This window comes from Macrobrachium nipponense, chromosome 22, assembly GCF_015104395.2.
Source record: "Macrobrachium nipponense isolate FS-2020 chromosome 22, ASM1510439v2, whole genome shotgun sequence".
In the NCBI taxonomy this organism is placed as follows: Eukaryota; Metazoa; Arthropoda; class Malacostraca; order Decapoda; family Palaemonidae; genus Macrobrachium; species Macrobrachium nipponense.
In genome coordinates, this window is record NC_087213.1 from 39,353,137 (window position 1) to 39,371,123 (window position 17,987).

The 17,987-nt window shown below is 32.7% G+C and overlaps 1 long non-coding RNA gene across 1 annotated transcript; it reads right to left on the minus strand.

The window, feature by feature from the left end:
• Positions 1-8,763: 8,763 nt before the first annotated feature.
• On the minus strand, positions 8,764-10,021 carry LOC135198380 (uncharacterized). The gene is made up of 4 exons (XR_010310781.1): positions 9,846-10,021; positions 9,591-9,677; positions 9,322-9,378; positions 8,764-8,898 (listed from the first exon to the last, which is right to left on the minus strand). It is a non-coding gene; the product is annotated as an uncharacterized LOC135198380 (long non-coding RNA).
• Between the last annotated feature and the right edge of the window lie 7,966 nt (positions 10,022-17,987).

The window sequence follows — 17,987 nt, forward strand, 5'->3', positions numbered from 1 at the left end:
ATGACAATTCAGCTTAGAGACAATTCTGCGCATGACGATTCAGCTTAGAAACAATTCTGAGCATAACGATTCAGGGCAAGGACTATTCACCACAAAGACAATTTGCGAATAAAAACAAAAACCTGGAAAACGAAGAAAACAGCGATCAAATAAATTTTTTATTTGTAATTTATTATTGAATTTTAAAAAAGTAGACAAAAATATTTGCTGAAATGACATACTGTAAAATATTCCTGTACAAAAACATTGATACTAATTTGTTTTTGTAATTCAATGAGGCATCTTATATTATGCAACTATTCCAATTTGTTTGCTCGATTCCCATATTTACCAATTACCTTTTGTATTGCCTTAGCTGTTCTCTGATGATTCGTTAGTTCTTCCAATTCAGGAGGCACAACATCTTGCAAAGACTCAAATACCTCGCAAATATCATCAGCTGGCACAAAAGCTAAGGCTACCAACATCTTATAATATTTTCGAATATGCTCCTCGCTTAATAATCTATATATATATATATATATATATATATATATATATATATATATATATATATATATATATATACTGTGTAAGATTTAAAGCCTTTATTTTCCGCCATATGCACTGAGCCAGATGAAAAAAGCAACCACTTATTTGCATGCATTCAAACACATATGAAAATGCATTTTTGAAAAGCCTTTTCAAAATCACAAAGCATAGTATTGGGCGTCATATCCGGGGCTAAATTGAAAATTGTCCTTAATGCCCTTTCATATCATTCCCGTGTTTTATTTTGCAAAATTATCAGTGGGACAACACATCCTTCACAGCATGAATAACATCAAGTTGGTGGAAAAGGCGTGGGGCTACTCTAAATGTGCCATCTGCAGCCAGTTTTTGTATTCTTTGAGAAGTTCAATATTCTTTGCAGTCAAAAAAAATGAATATTCTGTTGGTATCTTCAGCACCAGAATCATACAGTAAAAAAGGTTCCCCACTGTGTGGTACACGGAAATGGTCAGGCAATACAATATCACTGACAATATTGAGTGCTGGAATTGGGTCACATCTCTTTTTTTTTTCGATGTTGAACACTTCGTTGCAATGAAGTATACTTAATTAGTAAAACCGTGGCTTCATTTGGCAAAGAAACTTGAGTTGGATTATTCGTCTTGGAACATCCTTAGAAGAACCAGCTGTTCACGAAGATTTGAAACCGTTTTCTTCATTGCTGATGCTGCTGGCTGCGGCACATGAGTATGCGTCGTAACTTCTTCCAATGAATTCGCCAAGACTTTTTTTTTTTATTATTATTATTAAAATTTTTTCTATCTAAACGATAGCAAAATCCATTTACTAGTATTGGATCACGACCTTTCTCTGATAAAATCAGCTCCATGGTTGTTTTTTTAAAAATTTTATATCAGTTTATTTTTAGTTTTAGCTCGGCGAATGTTTGTAAAAAACTACACTCCAGAAAAGGAAATACATCCAGTCCGAGTTTAGAAGAATACTAGTAACAATTATTCGCTTGTTGTTATAGCATAAATAACAACCGTAAATTGTTCGACGGTTGAAAGTGTAAACAATCTTAGTTTATTACCAATACTTTTAACTGCAAGTAGTTAGTTTTGATCACTGTTTTCATAATTTTCCATGCTTTCGCTTTATTTCGCCAAATACTTCGTTAAATTGTCTTTGCGCTGAATAGTCGTGCTGAATCGTCATGCGTTGAATTGTCTCCAAGCCGAATTATCATGTGCTGAATTGTCCGGCGCGGAATTGTTGGCCCACGAATGATAATATTTAGTAAGCTTATTCTCAATAGCCTGGAGAGAGAATTGGGTAAAATACTTAAAAATGAGCAAGCTAGTTTTAAAAAAGGCGGGAGTTGCATAAATCAAATATTTGTGTTAAGAAATACTGTGGAGATGTGTGTGGAATTTATGAATATCCTCTGAAGCCTTTCCTCGATTACAAGGCATTTGGTAGCATTTACAGACTAATACCATGGAAGGTCTTGTTACGAAATGATGAACCTAATTGGAATTATCTATAAACAAAGTACTTCATCAAAGTTTAATGTTGATGGGGTCTTAATTGTCGGGTAAATTTTCAGTAAATCCCCGTCCATTTTACAGAGGTAAAGTTTGTTCAAGATGGAAAAGGTTTAGGTTTGAGTAACAATAAAACTTGACAGACTTCGAAAATGCAAATTATATTGTCTTATCAGCAAAGAAAAAAAATACAAAGCATTACTTGATGAAATTAGTCGGTGGGCCAGGAACCAAAACCCTCCTCCCCCCTTCTTTATACCTGGGACTATTTTTCCTAGTTAATTTGATGCCTAAGCTTCTAGGAAAGTCCTGTCACTCAAGCGATTTCAGGTTGCAAGCACCTGTAAATTGTGATCAATGTTGCCAAATACCATAGTTTTTTTATTGGGTCACTTACATACAAAATGTATTTCTGGAGGCAGAATATTTTACCCTTAGTAGACCTTATTGTATATCAAAATGAAGCTTATGAAAAGTACTTTTCATCATCATAAGAAGTATGTTTGAATAGCTTACATGTATACTACATATGATCATAAAAAATTGAAAATTAACTATTTTTTTATTGGTACGAGAATATGTTGTTTATAAAACTTTGATATTCTTAATAAATATATATTTGTTATAGATATATATTTTAAATTTCATTAGCCTTCTTTTGACACCAAAATGAGCATCCTAGCTTGAATAATAAAAAAAAGTTATAGAAAGTTGAAGTAATTAGTTTACTAGTTCTCTATATTGAAAATTCCCGAGACCGGTACTCCATTAGTTAATTAATAAAGGGACATAACTTGAGTTGATATAGTGTAACTTACAGGCAATTTTATGTGTTATAGTGCTTTGATTATTAGTTAAAAACCTAAAAAACTATAGAAATTAAAGTTCATCATTACTCAGTATAATAAAAGTTTTCATCTTCATACCTAAGAACTGGTGATTCAAACTCATCCAATTCTATTTCATCCTCTAAGGTTTGGGGGTCATTAACTAGGATGGACACCAAGTCCTGGGGCATCATATCTTGTTGTGTCCACTGGAATTCCAATCCGTCAACTCCCTGAACCCAGCCATGCAGACTAGGCTCTGTCAGATGATGCTGTGGCTCTAATGACCTTCTCCGTATTGCAGCTTGGTAATTTGAGCGCTCGATGTGCAACAAAAGACTAAGAGTGGCATGGAGGTAATAGACTAATATCTACACCTACATCAGTACTCAGAAGTTCAGAACACCCTCTTTTGCCGTGACCCTCTCAATAAATTTTTTATATTGGCAGTTGTTGATGGTTGGCTTGTACTTTTTTGTTGACTTGAATCCGTACATACAGCATATAAATCCCTCCAGGAGTTCACACACATCATCGGGAACTTCGTCTGTCTCCCCATGTTTCTTAAAGGCATTTATATTCATTTCCCTGCATAATTTTGAATGGTCGAATCTATCCTTTCCTCATAAAGGCACTGGTAATATTGCTTCCAGTGAATGCGTGTAGACCATCCCCGATATCTGGTCGAATCTTACCAGTATCAATGATCACCTGATCCTGCGTCCATATATATTGGTCCACTAAAGCTGTCACAAAGGCAAGCAGGAGGAGAAACACATCTGCGTCTGGTGACCTAATGATAACTGAAGTGTTCTGCAGGGCCGCATCCTTGACATGCAACATCATTCTAGTGTCAGCCCCCTCCTGAAACAGATGATGTTTCCTAATTAATACAAACAGGTACAAAGCATGATTATAAATTACCTCCCATCCCCTCCCCAATAACCCAAAGGGGTATGCTGATTTCTATCAAAAGTGGAAGAAATGATATTCATATTATGATTGACCACTGAATTTCATATAAAGACAATGTATCACAGGTCCTGCCTGATTGCTGCATAGGTTCTCCAACTCTGTTCTGTACACCTTTATCCCATCACTGACTAGCTTGTAACACTTATCTCGCTGAGAATAATGACTTGCCTCCCACAGATCTTGGATGCATATTTATCACTTTGCCATTCCTTGGCAATTAGATCATACAGCTGAGTTTTGTTTTTGTCATTAGACAGGAATTCTTTGAAGTCCTTTGGTGTTTTTTGGAGTGAGCCCTTAACAGTTATCTCAACTTCCATTCCCCTACGTCGCCTCTCAATAGATTTAATTGAATTTACTTGGTAATCATCACATACAAAACTGACTCTTGTCATTCTGAGGAAGTCAGTTGAATATCTGAAGGCACAGGTCTTCATATGTTTCTGGAATTGATGAAAGGGACTGGATCAAACCACCAACATCAATGACATTCACAGCATTCTTTGGTCTTTCTAGAAGGACAAAGTCTTTTATCATTGCACAGAGCATTGATGATTTGTCTGTTTTGAGAGGACAGCCATCTGGTGTTGAAGACAAAGATAATCCAAAATGCGAATTTTACCAAATGGCAATTGTTTGCCGATTTCGTGGCAACGAGGCGGCTTTAATTATAATATTTTTTACATTAATAGTGCCGTTTTGATGCCAAAGGAAAGTTACTTTATATATATATATATATATATATATATATATATATATATATATATATATATATATATATATATATATATATAATATATATATATATATATATATATATATAATACATATATCATTATTACGAATATCAAGTGTTTATAATCAAAGATATTTTTTCGTACCAATAAAAATATTTATTTTTGAATATTTGTATGTATACATGTGCTAGATATTTAAACATACTATATCTTAATGAAAAGTACTTTTCATAAAGTTCATTTTGGTATGTAATAAGATCTATTTAAAATTAAAATATTCTGCCTCCAAAAACAGGTTTTGTTTGTAAGTGACCAAAGACAATACACGAAAGATGGGAAACTGACTATTAATACCATTAAAAAAAAACATCATCCAACCCGTCAGAATGCGCGCCATCTATTGATCATGCCCTCAACTAAAACTCGGTTGTGGCGTAGCGAGGCTTTTTTAAATGTTAAAATTTATTCTTATGCTGCAATAAACTTCTCTTTATAAATTATTGAATACTAAATCGATTAATATTGCTTGTTAACATGATTATAGGGCTCTATCATAGCTTATGACTTATATATTAAGCATTTCTGAATCATTAAATAAAATCCTTCAGTTAATGTAACATTAATTGCTAAGTATCTTTATCTAAAATTGAGAGGGCAGTAAAAATTAATTGCTAAGTATCTTTATCTAAAATTGAGAGGGCAGTTAGAATGAAACAAACTTATTGTCATATTATCTTATTATTTCACCAATAAAGTATACAGTAATTATTTTCCTTTTTTTGAGCTTGTGCTTATGATTGTATACTGTACATACCTAAGCGACTGTACACAAATGTTCTTGCAAAGAACATAAACAAAGTAAAAGAAATGGCACATGCTTCATTTGCATGCAATAGTCATACAAGTCATGCAAACAAAACATGCATAGATCAGAATTTAAATAGCAAACAAAGCATGGGATAATCAAAACCAATAATATGAAATCAAAATGAAAAAGCAGACTTAACTTGCATGCTGATTAAGCAAAAGTTAAGCAATATTTGTTAATAAAACTAAGAAAAGTACAACAACAAAGTAGTAAAAGTAAGGTACCCTTTTATAACAAATGCAATGGTGTATTTTACAGAATACTGTATAAGCAAAAATCTAGGTTTAACTTAATTTTCATAAAAAGCAAATAAAAATTGAAATCACAAATCAAATAGGAAACAAACCACAGAGAAATCATTCAACCAAAACAATTAGATTTAAAAAAAAAAAAAAAGGGATATCATCAACAAAAAACTGTCATGGTTAGAAATAAAAATTGTAAGCATGCCAATACTGTATATCAAATTAAGTAAAAAAAATACAAAACTTAAAGAAATAATACTTTACAGTATAATGAAGTTGATAAACATAATATATTGAAAGGATGCTATCATGCAACAGGAAAAAACATAGGAATGCAAAAACAAAATAAATACAGTACATGCATAAGTAATTTTTCATTTTAAATCAATGAAAACTGAATAAACACATACGGTACATTTTGTTAATGTCAAAGTCAGGAAGTGGCCTAAAAGCCTGAAAAAAAATATTATAGACATTATTTTACTAATGAGTCACTTTAATTACCTTTCTCATTTTTTCTCTTGCATTATAGTCATTATTATCTTTTCTCTTTTATATCAAAGTTTGATTGTAAAATTTGGCAAAATAATGTAGTCGCATTTTTATATAATATTCTATAATCAAGTTCTCAGCAACCTCACATATACCAGTATTTATAATATTTTTACTTTTTTATAATATTAGTTAAGTTTGCTTTGATATCTGCTTTATGAAATAAGCTGTCTATATATTCTTCAAATATATCTTCAATTGCAGTAACAAATAATATAATATGATTACTTGCATATTTCAAATACCTTGTGACATAAAAATATCTGATCTGATCTTACTGGTGTAGTATGTACCCTGTCTTCTGTATATGAGTTACATTTGGGACATACGTGACTCTTTAATTTTTTACATATGTAACCTGATACATATGTTACTACATTTTCCTTAATTTTAGTAGAAGTATAGTCAATAAATGACTCATCATTCTGACTGTTGGGATCAAACATTGAAAATTATACAGAAATGGCTTCATGTTTCCCTACAGAAGTGCTTTCATCCTTTTCTTCCATGGGTGAAATTTCTCTTGGCTCATCGGCTGGTGTAAATTCATCAGGATTAAAAGAGGAAAAAAAATCTGCAAGAGGATCTGATGGTGTGTCCATAACTTTTTCTTGTGCAAAGGAGTTCTCCAAATCTTCCTGTAATGCAATGTGCAAATTATCATTTTGATTTCCTTTCAAGATGTCCATTATTGTATTTGCATCCCTTGTACAATTACCTTTCACAGAATTTAGCATAATATTATTTGAAATGATGCCATTGACTATTTTCACAAACTGTTCCGCTGTTGGTGTATCATTGTTCCCCCCTGCATTCCTTACACTACTACAAAAGTTTTCTAATGCATCCTGGTTTAATCTGTTTGTCAGCAAATACTTGAAATTATAATGATTATTTGAATCATGCCACAAATGTTGTAAACTTTTAACGTTGAGTTGCCATCCTGCAATACATGGAATGAATGTGCTCTTTCCAGATACTTTTAACGAACTCAACCATAGTTCTGAATGTTTAAGATTTTCTAACTGACCATTAGCTGAACTGAATGCGCATCTCTTGCTCTTGTAATGACTGATATGATTACTATTGAAAATGTCAAATAAACTCAATTTCATTCAAGAAATTTGCTGCATACTTTGCATCTTCTGGTAGAGCATCTAATTCAGAATATGTATTTATTCCAGCAGCCACAGTGGGACTCAAAACTTCTGCAGCTAAACCTACCCTCAATTTCTCAAACGAATTACAATATATATGTCTATCAGTTAGCTTTGGAGCTAATTTCAAGGACATTCTGCTGTGTCTTTCATAGAACTTTTCAGTATATTTCCATTTAATACTTTTTTCATTTATTATTAAGTCCTTTTTCATAAGGTTGTTCCTGATGCTCTTTAACAAGTGAGGAGGATCATAAAAGAAATATATCTTTTCATCATTTACAACTGTAAACTGTGAAGCCAGTGAAATATTGAGTTTTGAAAAAACACTCCTGTTTGTTGCCTCCTGATCAGCAATAACAAATTTGGGGCTCAGTCCTGTCATTTGTAATTTCATTAAACAGTCAGTGACCATTGTTTTCAATACATCTGGTCTTATGCTCTTATGGAAAAGAAAATAACCTATGGTTTGTTTCCATTTTGAAGTTAGACCTTTGACCATGAAGACCATTGCATACTTTGCTGGTTTGTTTGAGCTTCCATATTCTCCCAGATCTTCCAAACCATGAAACTTGTCACGATGGACATCATCATAATGAATTCTTTGATGGAAATGGCATCAAAAACAACACCACATACCCTTTCTTGTTGTGTCATTGCTTTTGCTTTCTCTTTCAATAATCTGAATAATGATTCATTCCACCCACTGTTTAATTTCAGAGTCTGAATCCAGTTCCTTATCCTGCGTGGTGTAGGCAAAATAAATATTTGTGATAGGAAACGGTACATTTTAGAATTTCTAAAGTATAAACTTAAAGCAAGACAGCGCTGGGCCAGGGAGTATCGTCGACCCCTAGTCTTTACAGAACTCAACAGTACTATTTGTGATTTGAAAAACTCTAACCCATAACCTTTCAAATATTTTGATACGTTTCGGATAACTGATGAGGGCAATTTACATTTTGTGCAATCACTTTATACCTTTTTCAAATGTTGAACTTTAGTGAGCAATCTGTTACATCTTGCTTTCCATTTTTGATTAGATTTATAATGATTTGTTCTAATCCGAGGTTGCTTCATATCAGATTTACTATCTGAAAAACACATATTCAATTAAAAACATATACTGTATATATATATATATATATATATATATATATATATATATATATATATATATATATATATATATATGTATAGGGACGGATTAACGACAAGCGACAAGTTCCAGCCGTCTGCTGTATTGCAATTGACTGATCATTGCTTGAAATTATATATAAAATCTATAAAGATACTTACCAGATTCTGTACATTCAGTAATCTGCACGTCTACTGTTAGATCTTCAGCAGGAACTTGTGGAGTGATTGATTGATTGATTGATTGTATTGTTTTCAGGCAATAGCCTAACACTGGGTACAAAAGGAGAAGCATCCTGAACATCAGATTCATTTCCAACAAGCTGAGGGGGCTTGTCAGCCAAAGAATGCCCCAATTCAACTGAAATATAATGTCAATTAACATATCATGAAACACAAATTTGACACAAATAATGAAATTACAGTACTGTACACCAATGAATTACAAATGGAAACAAATTGAAAAAAATTGTGTAAAATCAAACAGAGATTATTTTTCATAAAACAGCACTAAGTTTACAGACTATATTAAGAGGTCTTGTATATTCATTCAAGTAAAGAAATTATTTATAAGGAACCTATCAATACTTGGAATTGCATTTAGGAAAATGTATAGTTTTTACTATCATTCACACCTCATAAGTAATCTACTGTATGTTAGTAAATAGCAAATCATGTATCAAATTGTTATATGTTAAATTTCTTCAGTACAAACAAATCTTATGTTAATTCACTTATAGTTAGAATACTAGCCAATCTTAATGATTAAAATAAAGTAACTTACAAATTTTGGGATAATGTGTCTCAAATGATGAGGGGTCAGAAAACTGCAGGTCTCCCACTGGAAAGATATTAAGTTTGGGGTGAAGCAGTTGCAAAGAGACTATTCATTATAAGTTTACTTTGAAATATTGATTAAATGCTTTACTTTTAAATATTAACTCTATATATCAGGATATCAGTTAGAAAGTATCTTAATATAGTGTACTGTATTAAGAAAATTAACAGAGAACAATGCATGCATGACAGGATAAAGTAGCCTTATGATTATACCTAAATCTGTTGTAAATTCATGTAGGTCATACACAATGTCACTGGGTCTGACACTTAGGTCACAATTTATAGGAAGGTTACATGAATCTGAAATAAATGAGTAATTATTAAACAAAATCACATGAAACACTTTCACTTAGAACATGCTAATCAAATTACAGCATAACACTTCAAGGTTTTTATAATCTACTGACATTTTACTCCTTTAAAAGCAATATTAATGAAGTAAAAATGGAAATGTGTACTGAACTGTACCTGTGCCAGATTTTTCAAAAATGCATTCAAATGTTGCAGTACTGCACTCAGAGTTGTATGTTATTGCTGGTGCTGCAAATGTATCATTTGGATTACCTGTGAAAGTGGGAAAGAGTTACTAGTATAACTAACATTTTCAGTGCATAATACTGTACTATAAAAATGTATTATAAAACAAATTACAGTATATAACAACATTTTTATATTATAGCAATAACATATTCATCCACACCTGCAAGATTTTGATCTGGACATGCATTTTTATTGAGTCTTGAGGAATCCGGAGTCATATAGTGCTTGCAGGAAAAGTGAAGACTGCATACTCTACAACAGTTGTTTACATATTTTGTACTTTCATCAAGAAGACATTTAATATTGACAACTCTAATCCACTGTAGGCATCTGCAAATACATAGACATAGATATTATGAAGCAGGGTGGCAATTCATCATTTGTCATTTGAGGGAAGTTGAAATCCATGTCTAAGGGAAGTTACAATATACAGTATTTCTTAATAATTATATATCTGATATTTAGGTACTTATTCCTAAAATATTATGTACTGTACATAAAACTATACATATGTGTCAGACAAATCTAAGAATCTAGAGGAATGAATACAGTTTATTATATTTTATGATTATTTATTAAGCTCTTGATCAAGTCAGAACCTATTCATAACAATTTACTAAAATCTCATAGCCCAATTGTGGGAGTTCTCAAAAATGCATATTCAATTGGCACCCTTTTATGAAGGTAATGTAACCAACACTTCTGCCTGGTATTTTCTAGTAAACTGCCATTTCTGCAAGAAGCATGCACATTCCTAAAAAAATTTGAAACAATTATTCTAATTGACTTGAACCATGTTTCTTTTGCATCATGTACAGTACAAGCAAATATCATAGGTTTTCACAACTTGTTTTGCCAAATTATTATTACTGTCTTACTGCGTACATTTGCTGCCAAATGGTAAATTTACTTTGGAATACTATGGGGGTGTTTTGGTCCAACCAATTACAATATTTCATTTTAAAAATTGAACAATTATGAGCATATAATGCAGAAACATAGATGAAACGGTAAGAATGGATCTTGTGGGAGCAGATATGCTGGTTTGCATGTAATTTTTTTTTTATTTTGAATGCTTTTATCCATACATATAGGAAAATTCAATCATAGATTAAAAGGTTAGAGAACTTGAAATTAAAGTAAAACACTAACTTAACTAACCTACTTATGCTCTCTCATATGAATGCTCCCACAAGATCCATCCTTCCTGATGAAACAACTTTGGTTTGCTAAATAGTTGCTTATTAATGAAAAATTAAGGTAAACATTTATAACTACAACCCAAGGGTAATCTGCTGAGAATATAACATAACTACAGTATATATACAGTATATCAACGTTGTTGTGAGTAGCCTATCTGGAAAAGGCATGGAGACCCAATATTCACGAATTGTATGACAGTGAAAGAAATTGGTATGTTTATTTCATATTTATAGAGATTTTCAAGATATGCAAATATAACTTTATGGTATTTATTTGAAATACAATTGACGCCTGTAAATGACAAGATAATGTAGTTTTTCTTGTTGATTTTGATATGTTTTGCAAGATAGCTTCATTTTCATTGCAAATTACTGTTGACATGGTTAGGTAACTGTTGGCATGGGTATGGTACTGCTGATATGGTTAGGTTTACTGTTGACATGATTAGGCTACTGATGTACACTACCAGGAAGGTTAGGTTGGTTGTTGGGGTTTCAAATGGCAAGAATATTTTTGGTATTATTTTAGTTATGGACATTGATAAGGTAACCTAGTTCTTATACAAATCAAGAAAAACGTTAGGTTAGGTTAGGTTAGTGCACAACTACAATGTGACGTGCAATAACTGGTCATATAGTGCATTTGTATGCCATTTTCTCATGTAAAATTCTTGGCTCGGGTTTTCCCATTTCCAGTGTTTTTATGTATTTCGAATTCAGTGTATACCTGTATACCGGTCCATTTTTATATGTTTGAGTGATTTATTTAGGTTTTTTCCTCCATTTTGTCCTGTTTTTACCTACTTTGTCTCCCCCACCCAAAACCCCGCTTCCCAAGGAGGTTCCCCCAGATTATCTATAGGGGGAGGGGTGGTGGAAGGATAAGTATTCATTTGCGATGGAAATAAACCTCAAAATCATTCAAATCGCATCATAATACAACAGAAAAACCTATATTTTATGTTGAAAGCAATTAATGTCCATAAGTAAAAAAATACCATATTCTTTTCTAGTCGAAAATCACATATAAATATATTTTCTTCCCGCTTAGAGGCGTCCACCGTATTGTAAATATTTTCCAATATTTATTTCGGAATAACACTGCACCGACATTCAATTTTGCTTTGGTCTATTTTATTTCTTCATTTTCTCTAAAAGTCATCATATACTTTGTAAGAGATGTAATGATTTTATTACCTTTCTTTATTCTGAGGAAAAGCATGAAAAATCAGATGGGGAAAATCATTTTTCGTCCTATTGCAAACCACACACGGGTGATGATGGCTACGCCCACTCATGATTGAAATTGAATGCCCCGCTTTGTGAAAAAGTAAACAAACAGACGATGTAGGCAGGTGCAATGCTACCGCCATCTTCATTTCATGCCAGGTACTAAATTGTATGCGGCCGATGCGGCTGTGGCTTGAGCTTATTGTCTTTGGTAAGTGACGCCCAAAAAATATACTAATTGGCAACTTTGATAGCAATTTACGGGTGCTTGCTACCTGAAATCGCTTGAGTAACAGGACTTTTCTGAAAGCTTAAGCATCAAGTTAACTAGGAAAAATTAGTCCCAGGCATAGAGAAGGGGGGAGGGGGGTTTTCCTAGCCATAAAAAACTAAACTTCATATTAAAAAATTTAAATTTATTTCCAAAAAGTTGAATTTCATGTTAACAAATAGAACTTTATTTTTAAAAAGTTGACTTTCATATTTAAAAAATGAATTTCATTATAAGAAAATTGAACTTCGTTTTTAAAAAGATGACTCATTAACAAAAATTGAACTTCATATTAAAAAGGTTGACTTTCTTATTAGAAAATTAAACTTCATTTTCAAATAATTGAATTTCATGTTAAGAAAATTGAACTTCATTTTTAAAAAGTTGGCTTTCATATTAAAACAAATTTAGCTCCATATTAAAAACTTCATGTTATAAAAGATGACTTTTAAATATTGACAAAATTGAACATTATTTTTTAAAAGTTGACTCATATTAAAAAAAAATGTAACTCCATAATAAAAAAGTTAACTTTCGTATTAAAAAAGTTGACTTTCATATTAGAAAATTAAACTTTATTTTTCGAAAGTTGAATTTAATATGAAGAAAATTGAATTTAATATTAAAGAAGTTGACTTTTATATTAAAGAAATTTAACTTGATTTTCAAAAAGTTGACTGTCATATTAAGAAAATTGAACTTCATATTAAGAAAACTGACTTTTATATTAAAAAGATTCAACATCATTTTAAAAAAGTTGAATTTCATATTAAGAAAACTGAACTTCATATTAAGAATGTTGACTTATATTAAAGAACTTTAACTTCATTTTCAAAATGTTGACTTTCATATTAAGAAAATTAAAAATCATACTAAGAAAGTTGACTTTTATGTTAAAGAAATTCAACTTCATTTTCAAAATGTTTACTTTCATATTGAGAAAATTGAACTTTATATTATATTAAGAAAAGTTGACTTTTGTATTGAAGAAATTGAATTTTGTTTTCAAAAAGTTGACTTCACATTAAAGAAATTGAACTTCAAATTAAGAAAGTTAACATTCATATTAAAAAGTTGGCTTACAAATGAAAAAAGTTAATGTTCAAATTAATAATGTTGCCCCTCAATTTAAAATGCTGGATTTCAGATTTTAAAAATTGACTTTCAATTTGAAAAAAAATGTAATATCATCTGAATGTGTGTAGCAACAATTCCAAAATTCTCGAATCTCGAGATTGCAATTCTCGATTCTCGAGAATCCAGAATTTTCAATTTTCGAGAATCAAGTACGCTATTTGCAATTGACGCGAATCGAAAATTTTGATATCTTCGAGATTCGAGAATTTGATATTATCAGGAATTGGAAATTCTCGGGAATCGAGATTCAGGAATATGCAAATCCTGAGATTGGAAGATTTGTCATTTTCGAGATTCGAGAATTCTGAAATTCTGGAGATTCAAGAAATGTGAAGTTCTCGAGATTTGAGAATTTTGAAATTCTCGCTACACACATTCAGATGATATTAAATTTCTTTTAAACTGAATTCAATTTGTTTTAAATTGAAAGCCAGTTTATGAAAATTGAAATGCAATATTTTTCATTTGAATTTCAGCTATGTTAATTTGCAAGTCAACCTTTTTTTAATATGAAAGGTAACTTTTTTCATTTGAAGTTCAATTTCTTTAATATGAAAGTCAACTTTATTCATTTGAAGTTCAATTTCTTTAATATGAAAGTCAGCTTTTTAATATGGAGTTCATTTTTTTTAATATGAAAGTTACTTCTATAATGAAGTTAATTTGTTTCATAATTTCATCTTGAAAAGGTGTAGTGCGATCTGTAATGCTATGCGGACATGAACCATGGTTTAGCACTGAGATTATTATGTAAAAGAATTTGTCGGTTTGAGAATAAAGCTTTAAGAGGAGTGTGAGGAATCCGGTGGCAGGATAGAATTAGAAGTGAAACCTCAAGGAAAATTGCTGAAGTTCCATTTGCAGATGTGACAATGATAAAAGTGAGATGGCTTAAAATCTACTTCCTGTAACACAAGGGAAAGAGTGAATCATAATGTCAGCTCCTATGCATTTCAGATGCAGTTTCCAACTGTCTCTCGCCAATCACATATCACAAAAGCGTTGGACAAGGTTGGTATTTTGACAGAAGTTGTTTGAAACCCCGACTCAACAGGCTAAAAATGTGCATTGATACCTAATGTGGGTAACTAAGGTCATTAGAAGAGTAATTAAAGGGTAGACTTACCTAAAATTTTACAGGGACACCGATAGAGGTTAGTTGTGACGTGTAACTGTGACGTGGAAGTAATGAACGGTGTCGGACGAAGTGTAAACAGCGTTTGACAGGAGAAATGCTGTATATACTAAGTGACCACTGTTTCAGCGATGGCCTATTTAGCTCAATGCCCTCTAGGATGCAAGACTGTTTTTGCAGCGGGCTTAGAGGAATATACCAAGTAAGGGGAGTTCAGTGTGGGACTGACTACAGGTTATGGCAAGTGGAGATTTGTGGAAGCTAAATCACAAAGGAGTTTTTTTGTTCCATGGCTTAAAGCAGTGATGATGATGATGATGAGATGATGATGATGATGTGGTGTGTGTGTGTGTGTGTGTGTAATGGGTGTATGTGAATAAGTTTTATTCATTGCTGGTCGTTGTGAGATACCAAGAATGCAGGTAACTAATGGTCGTTGTGAGATACCAAGAATGCAGGTAACTAATGGTCGTTGTGAGATACCAAGAATGCAGGTAACTAAATCGTTTCTTATTTATCTCTAGGTTTATGGCTACAGAGTGTGAAAGCATCTTCAGACAATTTTTTAAAGCATGGATGAATAGTCCTTTGAAGAACAGTTCATTAGTGAACAGTTAGTGTAACTGTACTATTATACGTTCATGTTCTTTTGCCTTCAGAACTCATGTTTTGTGTATACGTATGTTTGTGTATAATGTCTTTTTTTTTCTTCTTTTTTTTTGCACTTTTCACGTATCGCAATCACACTTTCCAGAAGTGTTGATGAGAAATGTTTTCCTTCTCTCGAAATCTAAGGAAAGCAATTTTCTACGATGACTGAGCGCTCTGATATTGGGTAATAATCTAGTAAGAGCAAGTCGTTTCCTTTCCAGATGTGTTCAATCGTCTTAGCCCTCAAAAACGGAGGTAAGACTGACAGTTTTGACATTTTTATTTTTATGCCGGAGATTCTCTCTCTCTCTCTTCTCTCTCCTCTCTCTCTCTCTCTCTCTCTCTCTCTCTCTCTCTCTCTCTCTTGACAAGACGAATTTTCAAGTTCCTTTAAATCCAGTATGAATAAAAGGGAGACTTGGGCTACTATGAGATTCACAGCCGGTGTCCCGTGTTTTTCCGGAATAAAATTTTATCAACGTACCTGACAAAGATGACACTTTGTCACAAGGTATCTTACATGCCTACCTAATTTTTTTTACTGTATTCTGTCGTACGAAAGTTGCATAATTCTGGTAGGTATAAGAGTAACACCGTCTTCTTGTAGACATCGGCAGCAATCTCAGAGGAATGTCTTTCGAAGACATAATGACGTAACTTATGACGGCATTAACTTGCCTCCTCCTCGATGGATTTTTGGCTATTCGTGAAAAAGTCTCAACCTCTGGCAACAATGAAATACAACCAATACTCCTTGTTTGCACTTTGCGGTAGTGGTAGTAGTAGTGCTAGAATCCTCGAAGAAAAGTTTCCACAAGTAAACCGAAAAATTAATTTCTGTCCCTATTTCTCCATTGAAAAATTATATAATTAAAAATCAATTAATGAAGTGAAGTAAACTTTGGCATTCGTCGTAACTCCTTTAATAATTTTCCTACTAGATTTTAAAGAAAATGCTTAGATTAAACCTCATTTCCTTAAATTCCTGTCTTTCAAGATCAAATACATTTGAAGATACGCTTCTAATATCAATTCGCAGAATCAACCTGATGTTAATTGAGATAGACAGTAAGGGGCCTCTGATATCACTTCCTTATTTTTGTTCTTATTTTCATCCGAGGTTCGTTCGTACATTTACTTTAAAAAAGAATAATTTTTTGATGCATTTATATCTTTGTTAGGTTAAATTTTATGCCATTCCTGTATTTTTAGATACAGGTGACTAAACGACTTTTATTTTTTTCTTTGCAAGGGCTATACTACATCTTTGGTAAATTATACTTATAGTCTGTGATATAGTTAGGATTTGTCTTTCACACCGTTGCATGTAAGTAAACATACTTAACTGATGACACTATTTTTCTAATTGGAGACGTCGCAGTCATCATTTTTCTGTGGGATGAATGCCTTGAAACTTTACTTGAATAAGCTCTTCAGTCCCGTTTCTGAGGTGAGGGAGTCCACTTTGGACAGGTGGGACCCTGCCTCCTAAGTGAGACTTGGTCTCCCTCCTCAGGATAGATTATTAATTTAATCTAAACATTAGAAATGATCTCGGATGGCGTGTGCATCAACCCATGCGAATAACGATCCGCGAGATCCTTGAAAACGACATCGCAGGCGTAGCAACAGCATTAATTATTTTGTTAACCTTCGTATGGTCTTTATGTTTGACTCATACGCTTGCATTTGTAACGCGCTCAATTCGCGTATTTTTTCCTTTCTCACCGAATAAATAACGTTCTTGTCATTAGGTAGGCTGAGGTGGGGGAAAGTAGGTACTTGGCTAATCCTACGTTCACGGAGGTCCTTACTGAGGGCTTATGCTAATTTGCTCTCCCAAAGCTGTCTTGTTAGTCGGCCTTATGTGACGCGTGTTCGACGAACGCAAAGACACGACGATTTCTTAGTTGGGCAGCTATGGGATTTGTTGGGATGTCACATTTTCTGCATAAACTGTTATTGGCCCATCTCCCTTTTTTTAAAGAAATGTTCAAGTATTCTTTATTTATAGAGAATTTCATATTCCCACAGGAATGCTGCTTTGTACTTCATTGACTAGCCAAGTTTTCTCATTTGTACGGAGTGTCCTTATTCGTTGTGTGAAAGTATTTTATGGAACTTATCTTGAAGCCATGAACTTTCGGTGCAACCTTCGGTTGATAAAAGAAAAAAAATTCTTCCTGAGTTGCATTTCTGCATTCACATGTAAATATGTTTTTCAGTATATATTTACTTATTTATTGTCACTTACTTCTCTGTCCTCTTATCAAAAAATATGGGCATTGATTTCTGAAAGCTTACTTTACAAGTGGCCAGTTAGGCTTGTATCTGCTGATAATGCATTCATTTTGAAGGGTGGATTGAATGATGACAGAATTGGAAGTAATTGATATTGTATATTCGACACTCACTCATGGTGTTGTTTATGAAATGGTCGTGAA